We start from the raw sequence: 9,546 nt of genomic DNA on the forward strand, positions 1-9,546 counted from the left end.
GGCTCAACAATTGCAAGCTAACCCCCTGTGGAGGAACGGTCCAGAATTTCTCAGGACCACGGGAAGGCCTGTTCCTTGCGAGGAGGAAGATTTACTACATCAAACTCACGTAGTAGCGGCGGTGCAGGAGTTGAGGGAGGAGATGTGTCCTACCCCCCCAGGCGAGATTTGGGACGTCCTGAAGAGGGAAGTAGGGTTCCAATTCTTGTTACGAGTAGCCAGACTAGTTTTAAAGTTTGCTAAGATAGAACGGCATCCGTTCAGTATTGTTGTAAAATTAGAGCAAAAACATTATTTGCCTACTGTTTATGCCTACTTAGAGGGCGGAGTCAGACCCCCTCGTGAAGTTGCTAATTTTGCTAGACAATTGAATTTAGTTTTGGTAGATAATCTCATCTGCACCAGGGGACGAGTGTCCCATGTAGGAGAAACTGATCATTTAATTCTCTTGCCAGCCAAAGGGCATTTGGTTAGGATGTATCTAAACTATTTACATCAGTTACATTTGCATTGTGGGGTGAATACTCTAATAGGTATCTTTCGACAGAAATGTTGGGTGGCGGGTCTACGTTCCATTGCGAAGCGAACCGTGCGGCAATGCCCTGAATGCAAGCTGGCCTTCCAGCCTCTAACGAGACAGCCACCACCACCCCCCCTGCCAAAGGAAAGGATCACCCTCACGAAACCGTTCACGGCGGTCGGAGTGGACCACACAGCAGCTATACACACGGAAACACGGCCAGGGTATATACTTATCGTAACTTGCATGGCCAGCAGAGCCGTGTACCTTGACTTCTGTCCCTCTTTGGAAGCAGAAGAATTCGTGTTGGCACTTAGACGGTTTAGCGCCACCCACGGTGCCCCACAGCTCATCATGTCCGATAACCATCAAACCTTCAAGGCTGCCAGCCACCTCCTGCAGGGACTTTATGAAGAGGATGAAGTCCAGCAGTTCCTGAGGAAAACTGGCATAAAGTGGCGGTTTCAGACGCCCCGTGCACCTTGGAAAGGTGGGTTCTTCGAGCGTTTGATAGAAGTAACGAAACGGACCCTCCAGATAGCCCTCGGAAAGAAGTACCTGCCGGACGCCCACGTGCTAACCCTCGTGAAAGAAGCAGAAGCAGTGGTGAATAATCGACCGCTCATGTACAGCGGTGACGAGCGCGAGGATGAAGTCCTCACCCCCTCCCATTTGATAAGAGGACACCAAGTCCACCTCATGGCCCCCATCTTACCGGACGACCATCTGAACGCAACCTTCACCTCTCGGAAGCTACGTGATCGTTACGTAAGATTGACAGATTCGCTCAAAGCCTTTAGGGAACGCTGGAGAAAGGAATACTTGAGTGCCTTGAGGGCCCGGCACGACAGTCGGCCCGGGGAACCCTCCAAGCTGCACCCCGGAGACATCGTGCTAGTGAAGCAGGACAATAAGAAGAGAGCGACTTGGCCACTGGGACGTGTCGTGGAGACGTATCCTGACGACAACGGAGTCGTACGCTCGGCGAAAGTGTTGTTTGAGGGTGTCGAATCGCTGCGAGCTGTCAGCCACCTGGTTCCCCTAGAAATAGCCCCCTCTGAGGATGACCATGAAGGAGACGACGGCGATGACGGAGAAGAGGGTGCGAACAGTTCGACAGCCGGAATGCCAGGGATAGCGGAGACGTCTGGGAACGACCAGGATATGGCAACAGCTACGACAACTCAACAACCAGCCACAGGAACGAACGACAACGACGAGAAAGGTGAGAACTATGCAGTTAGTGTAAGAAGTGAAAATGAAAATGAAACAGAGCAGACGAACGCACAAGGACGTTCTGCACGCCCATTGAGAAGGGCTGCCGTGAAACAGCGAGAACTAATGGACTGTCTACTGAAAGGTGACTTGATATATAAAAAGTAGCTGCAAACTGTAAGTGAAAAGGGGGCGTGTTCTATCTGGAAGGTAGGGAGGGTGGAGTTTGTGAGGTGTGCGTGAATCTGCGGAGGTTGGAAGTGCTTAGGGGTGGAGTACGGGGACGGGATGGTCTCTCGTGCGTACAGACCGAGCGTTGCACAGAACCTGCCCCTCCCTCTTGTACTCCATTAAGTAACAGCCTGCATGTAGCAGCGCTATAGAAGTCTCGATTATTGTGAGTTGAGACAGACTGAATTTGAATTATTATGATTGTATTTCTGCCATTTTTTGAATTGTCTTAGGCCCATTGCCTAATTGTCGTTGCACTTGAATTATTATGATTGTATTTCTGCCATTTTTTGAATTGTCTTAGGCCCATTGCCTAATTGTCGTTGCACTTGAATTATTATGATTGTATTTCTGCCATTTTTTTGAATTGTCTTAGGCCCATTGCCTAATTGTCGTTGCACTTGACTTATTATGATTGCATTTCTACCATTTCTTGAATTGTCTTAGGCCCATTGCCTAATTGCTTGCCAATTGAATTGTAAAGTGTGTACATATCACTTATTTCTGCTGTTCCTTATGTGTATTACACGAGTGCTTTAGAATTGCTAGGCCCATTGCCTATTTTGATCTGTTATATGACTGTATATTATTGATTGTGTTTATACCCCGGGGTAACATTGCTGTAGTATATTGTGCGTACTCTGTTCGAGTCGTTGCGGAGCGCTACGCAGCGAGCCTAACAGAGTCTCGGAGTAAGCCACTCCCCTCACCCCGAGTCTAGCTCCATCCAATTGACCGACGTTTCATCGCTCCTTATTTTGGGGCGTGGAGGATGTCGGGAATTTCGACCCGATCAATCGAAATTCCCGCCATTTGACTCCGCCTACGACTACGTCAAATTGGAGGGAGAGGAGAAACTCGCGGGCGAATGAATGTAGTTCCAGACGTGAACGTTTAGAGCCAAAAAAGGAAACCACCTGGTAGGAAGGCGCTGAGACTAATAAAATCAATTGCTGGTAATTTAAGATTAGGAAAAATAAAGTCATTCTGTTGTAACATGTTAAAAAAATCCAATGTAGAAATTTAGGTTCAGGGCAAATTGCGCCAAAAAGGTGACGTCGGGGGTTGCAAGGATAGCTAGTCCTCTTTGATCCAACGTCCCCAACCGAAGTAAGTCCCTTCTAATTGTTATCTCTCCTCTCTACCTTGTCTACCAGGTTGGTTGTAGTAGAAGTTTGAGTGCAAGATGTTTAGTTTTTATATCGCAGTTTAGTGTAGAGATCCTTGTGATTGGGGATCTGAATCCTGAGTTAAATAAGAATAGGGATATTTGGTGTGTGATTCGTTGTGTATTGAATTCGAATTGGCACTATTTTTCAGTTTGTTAATGAGTCCGGTGTGGACTTTGTGCTTGAAGAGCACATGCTACATTACCTAGGGTCAGTCTTGTTTTTCAGTGAGTTTTTTGAATGCTTAAGAATGTTGTTTGTCTTTATCAGAGTTTATTTTTGTAATAAAATTGTAAATTTTATCGCCGTATTTTAGTTAATTTCCTGGAGGGTTTTGGGAATCTTGCCCTTAAGGCCTTGCGATCCGCCCAGTACATCGGGCAGATTTAATTAACTGGTGAAAATCACGACAGATATTATCATTATTATTATTATTATTATTATTATTATTATTATTATTATTATTATTATTATTATTGTCAGCTAAACTACAAACCTAGTTGGAAAAGGAGGACGCTATAAGCCCAAGGGCCCCAGCAGAAAAAAATAGCTCAGTGAGGAAAGGAAATAAGGAAACTGAATATTGTGTTCCCTCAAGCAAGAGAACTCTACCCCAAGACAGTGGAAGACCACGATACAGAGGCTATGGCACTACACAAGACTAGAGAACAACGGTTTGATGTTGGAGTGTCCTTCTCTTAGAAGAGCTGCTTACCATAGCTAGATAGTCTCTTCTACCCTTACCAAGTGGAAAGCTCCAAAGAACAATTATAGTGCAGTAGTAATGTCAACTCCTTGACTGAAAAGGAATTTTTTTGGTTATCTCAGTGTTGTCAGACGTATGAGGAAAGAAGAGAATTTTTGAATAAGGCAGACTATTCAGTTTGTGTAGGCAAAGGAAACTGAGTCGTAACCAGAGAGGGATCCAATGTAGTATCTAAATTTTTAAATCAATGCTTCTCCATTCATCATCTCCCACTTCATGCTTCATAGTCTTCAGCCATGTAGGCCTGGGTCTTCCAACTCTTCTAGTGCTTTGCGGAGCCCAGTTAAAAGTTTGGTGAACTAATCTCTCTTGGGGAGTGCGAAGAGCATGACCAAACCATCTCCATCTACCCCTCACCATGATCTCATCTACATATGGTACTAGAGTAATCTCTCTTATAGTTTCATTTCTAATCCTGTCCTGCCATTTAACTCCCAATATTCTTCTGAGGGCTTTGTTCTCCAATCTGCAAAATCTGGTGGATACTGTTTCATTGTCATACCACGAATCATGTCCATACAGTAACACCGACCTCGCTAAACTGATATATAGTCTGATTTTTATAGGTAATTTCAGGAGATTTGATTCCCAAATTTCCCTTAACCTAGCCATTGTCTTATTTTCATTTTTCAATCTTTCATTAAACTCTAAATCTAAACACCCTGTATTGGAGATCATAGTTCCTAAATATTAAAATCACTCTACCTCATTAATTTTTTCTCCTTCCAAAGAAATTCCATCTTCCATTGCATATTCCGTCCTCATTATCTGTCTTTCTTCTATTCATCTTAAGTTAAACCTCATGTGATATTCCATGCATTCTGGTAAGCAAGCATTGCACGTCCTATGGTGTTCTGCTAATAAGGACAGTGTCATCAGCATACAATAGGTCAGCTAATTTCCTATAACTAATACATTCCAACCCTTCTCCACCATCCCCAACTGTTCTCTGCATTACAAACTCCATGAGGAGGATAAACAATATAGGTGACAACACATTCCCTTGGAATACTACGCTGCTCACTGGATATTATTTGATAGGACTCCATTAACAAATCAATCTATCTTTTTGATGGGTATATGTTTCTTCTTTGCCCCCATAGATATTTCATTAATAATTCTATTAGGCATTCTTACTCCATAGCCACTCACTGAATCCATGGCTTTGTCAGCCTCATCTGCTTTCCTATCTAATTATTCTCTCCAGTCACTCCTGGCTTTTCTCTTGACCTCACTATCAATACTGGAATACTTAGCATGCTCTACCTTGCAATTTTCATTACGTCCTCAAAAAATTCAACGTCAATTTCTACCTTTGTCTCCTTTTTATAGTATCCCAAGTATCATTTGATATCCATGGCTTTCTCCTTGTTACCGCATGTCTCAAAACTTCACTACAAACTGACTGATGTATGTTCTTAATAACACACCATTCTTCGTTAATTATCTGCTCTTCGTCCCCTAAGACTATATTCAATTGCAAACGTTTCTCTGTGCTCATCTTCTAGAAGTTTGGTTGTATCAAACCTAGGTATTCCATCTACCTTTCTGCTGGGTGCTTTCAGTTTTAATTTCAGTGTGGCAATGAGGAGTTGGTGACCACTACCAATATCTGCACCTCCATAGTTCCTTACATTTGTTACAGTTTTCCTTATCTTTTTATTAATGACTATGTATTCTATTTGATTTTTGTAATTGCCACATGGTGAAGTCCATGTACATTTGTGGATGTTCTTGTGCTGGAAAAGAGTAAGTCCAATGACAAAATTGTGTGTTGAACAAGAACTTATAAAATGTTCTCCATTTTCATTTGCAACTCCACCAAGACCCTCAAAATCCACCACTTTCTCTATACCTTGATTATTCCTTCCAACTTTAGCATTGAGGTCACCAAACACTCTCTGGGATCTCATCTATTATACTCTGCAGTTCTTCATAAAACCGGTATTCATCTTTCCTTTCTTCAGGAGAATCATTTGCTGGTGCATAACAAAGTATAATACTCCTATTGCGTTGCTTTGATTTAAATTTTCAAGTAATAATCTACAATTTACAACTCTCCACTCAATTAATGCTTTTTCTGCTCTTGGTGTCATCATCATTCCTAACTCTATTTCTTTTCTAACTCTAATCGTTCTTTTTGAATATATATATATATATATATATATATATATATATATATATATATATATATATATATGTATACATATGTATATATATATATATGTATACATATATATATGTATATATATATATGTATATACTGTATATATATATATATATATATATATATATATATATATATATATATATCTATCTATCTATCTATATATATATATATATATATATATATATATATATATATATATATATATTCATATATATACATATATATGTGTATATATATATATATATATATATATATATATATATACATATATATATATATATATATGTATATATATATATATATATATGTATGTATGTATATATATTGCCTTGGTCTAAGATTTCATTTAGGGCCAAGATATACAAACTATATTTCACAAAATCATTTTCCCCTTGCTATAACTTCCCCATTTAATTCATGGTTCTAACATTCCAATTACCAATTTTCTATTTTTCTTTAGTATTTATAAACCGGGAGATTGTTGGTACCCAGCTATGCCCAGGATTGGGGGCCATTCTGCCATCTTCTCTTTCCATTGAGTGACCAAATCCTTAGAGGACTCATTGTCTAGATCCATCAAAGGATAGCCAGTTCCTTATGACGTGCAGTGCCTATCTAAAGCAAGTGACCCCTGCCGGTCCATACTAATTCCAGTAAGATCATACCCCAGGCATCATAAGTAGAAGTAAAAAATTGGTTCATTGAGAATCTTTCAACTTGTTTGATGATCAATCTACACTGAACCCTTTTTTCAGTTACTTCATTCTACCTTGCTTCGAGTATTGTTCTCCTGTTTGGTCTTCAGATGCTGAATCTCATCTTAATTTGTCGGACAAAAACTTGGGGTCTACTAAATTTCTTACTCCTGGTCTAGATATTATTCTCTGGTACCGTCTTTCAGTTAGTTGTTTATGCATCTTGCATAAGATTTTTCATAATTTTAACCATTCTTTCCACTCAGCTCTTCCAAGATTGTATCATCCTGTACGTAGTGCAAGATATGCAGTTAATATTAAGTCATGCCTTCTCCATCATAAGGCTCAACACTGCACAGTATTCTAGAAGTTTTATTCCAGCTGTGACCACATAATATTAAGTCATGCCTTCTCCATCATAAGGCTCAACACTGCACAGTATTCTAGAAGTTTTATTCCAGCTGTGACCACACAATATTAAGTCATGCCTTCTCCATCATAAGGCTCAACACTGCACAGTATTCTAGAAGTTTTATTCCAGCTGTGACCACACAATATTAAGTCATGCCTTCTCCATCATAAGGCTCAACACTGCACAGTATTCTAGAAGTTTTATTCCAGCTGTGACCACATAATATTAAGTCATGCCTTCTCCATCATAAGGCTCAACTCTGCACAGTATTCTAGAAGTTTTATTCCAGCTGTGACCAAATTGTGGAATGGTCTTCCTAACTGGGCAGTTGAATCGGTGGATTTTCAGACGTTGATTCAGCGAATGTTTTCACGTTGAAAAGGTTAACCTAAGTCTCTCTTCATAGTTTATCCATTTGAGTCTATGGGAATAGACGTAACTGATGATGGCTATACAAAAGAAATAAGTTGCAGAATAAGTGAAGCGAGAAAGATAAGCACTTTAATTGCTCGTCAAACAAAATCTCCTTTAACGATGCAATGTGTTGGCGTGGAAAGGGAATGAAGGGGAAAAAGACTGAGATGAACTGTTTGAATGATATATGTGGTAGAAGAGGAATTGTTACTTTCCGTAAAATAGTAAGTCTCACCTGTGCTTTTTCTAAAACACAGTATCATTCTGGTTGACCTAGACAGAATCTGATATATTCAGGAGAGCACAGGATTATTATTATTATTATTATTATTATTATTATTATTATTATTATTATTATTATTAGCTAAGCTACAGTCCAAGTCGAAAAAAACTCTAAGGACTCCAACAGCGAAAATATCCTAGTGCGGAAAACAAATAAGGAAATGAATAAACTACATAGTGACGAATAAGAAATGTAAAACATCATAGGATGATTAACAACATTAAAGTAGATCTTTCCTTTTGTCATATGTTCCTACTGTACCTCTCTTTTTTTTATCTTTTTTTTTTTATCTGTCTCTGTACAGTTACTTCCCTGTGGAATAACTTTTATATTTCCCTTCAGGTGCTTGATCATATTCGTCACTATACTGTATTTCTATTACTAGCCATGTCCTTCCTCCCATGACTACCTGTATAATACAATGACGAACTAGGAAAATTTGCGGGTATAAACTGGCATAGAAGGACCTTAAACAGATGCGAATGGAACGACATGTCTGAGGCCTTTGTTTTGCAGTGGACTAGTAACGGCTGATGATGATGACTCTATACACTATCTTGTATTATTGAAAATAATATTCAATTCTACCTCTTTTTTTTTTTTTCTTTTATTCACTCATTCCTTCATCTCAACGCTTACTATTTTTATCTTATTTTCCTATCTTCATGTTCGTAAACGCTCTCCACTGTCTCCAAGATCCTTCACAGACTTTTATAAACTCCACATCTTATTCCTCCATTTTTTTTAACCCTAGCCTACATTACATCAATTCACTCCATATATACCCTTCTCACTTCCTTCATATTCATATTCCATATTGTTTCACTTTCCTCTCCAAAGCAATTTTTCTTAATTATTATTATTATTATTAAATGCTAAGCTACAACCCTAGTTGGAAAAGCAGGATCCTATAAGCCCAGGGGCCCCAACAGGGAAAATAGCTCAGTGAGGAAAGGCAACAAGGAAAAATAAAATATTTTAAGAATAGTAACAACATTAAAATAAATATTTCCTATATAAACAATAGAAAATTCAACAAACAAGAGAAAGAGAAACTAGATAGAACAGTGTGCCTGAGTGTACCCTCAAGCAAGAGAACTCTAACCCAAGACAGTGGAAGGCCATGGTACAGAGGCTATGGCACTACCCAAGACTAGAGAACAATGGTTTGATTTTGGAGTGTCCTTCTCCTAGAAGAGCTGCTTACCATAGCTAAAGAGTCTCTTCTACCCTTACCAAGAGGAAAGTAGCCACTGAACAGTTACACTGCAGTAGTTAACCCCTTGGGTGAAGAAGAATTGTTTGGTAATCCCAGTGTTGTCAGGTGAATGAGGACAGAGGAGAATCTGTAAAGAATAGGCCAGACTATTCGGTGTATGTGTAGGCAAAGGGAAAGTGAACCGTAACTAGAGAGAAGGATCCAATATGGTACTGTCTGGCCAATCAAAGGACCCCCTAACTCTCTAGCGGTAGTATCTCAACGGGCGGCTGGTGCCCTGGCCAACCTACTACCTTAACTTTCACTTAAACCAACAAACGATGAGATATAAATCTAGCCATTGCACTGGTCTCCTATCTACTGTGTCTTAATTAATTATCCACTCTCCTGTCCCCTGAATCTTCCTGATAGTACAAACATTTCCCCTTTTCTAACATCTTTCAGGTCCCCTC

The sequence above is a fragment of the Palaemon carinicauda genome, chromosome 12, assembly GCF_036898095.1.
Source record: "Palaemon carinicauda isolate YSFRI2023 chromosome 12, ASM3689809v2, whole genome shotgun sequence".
NCBI lineage: Eukaryota > Metazoa > Arthropoda > Malacostraca > Decapoda > Palaemonidae > Palaemon > Palaemon carinicauda.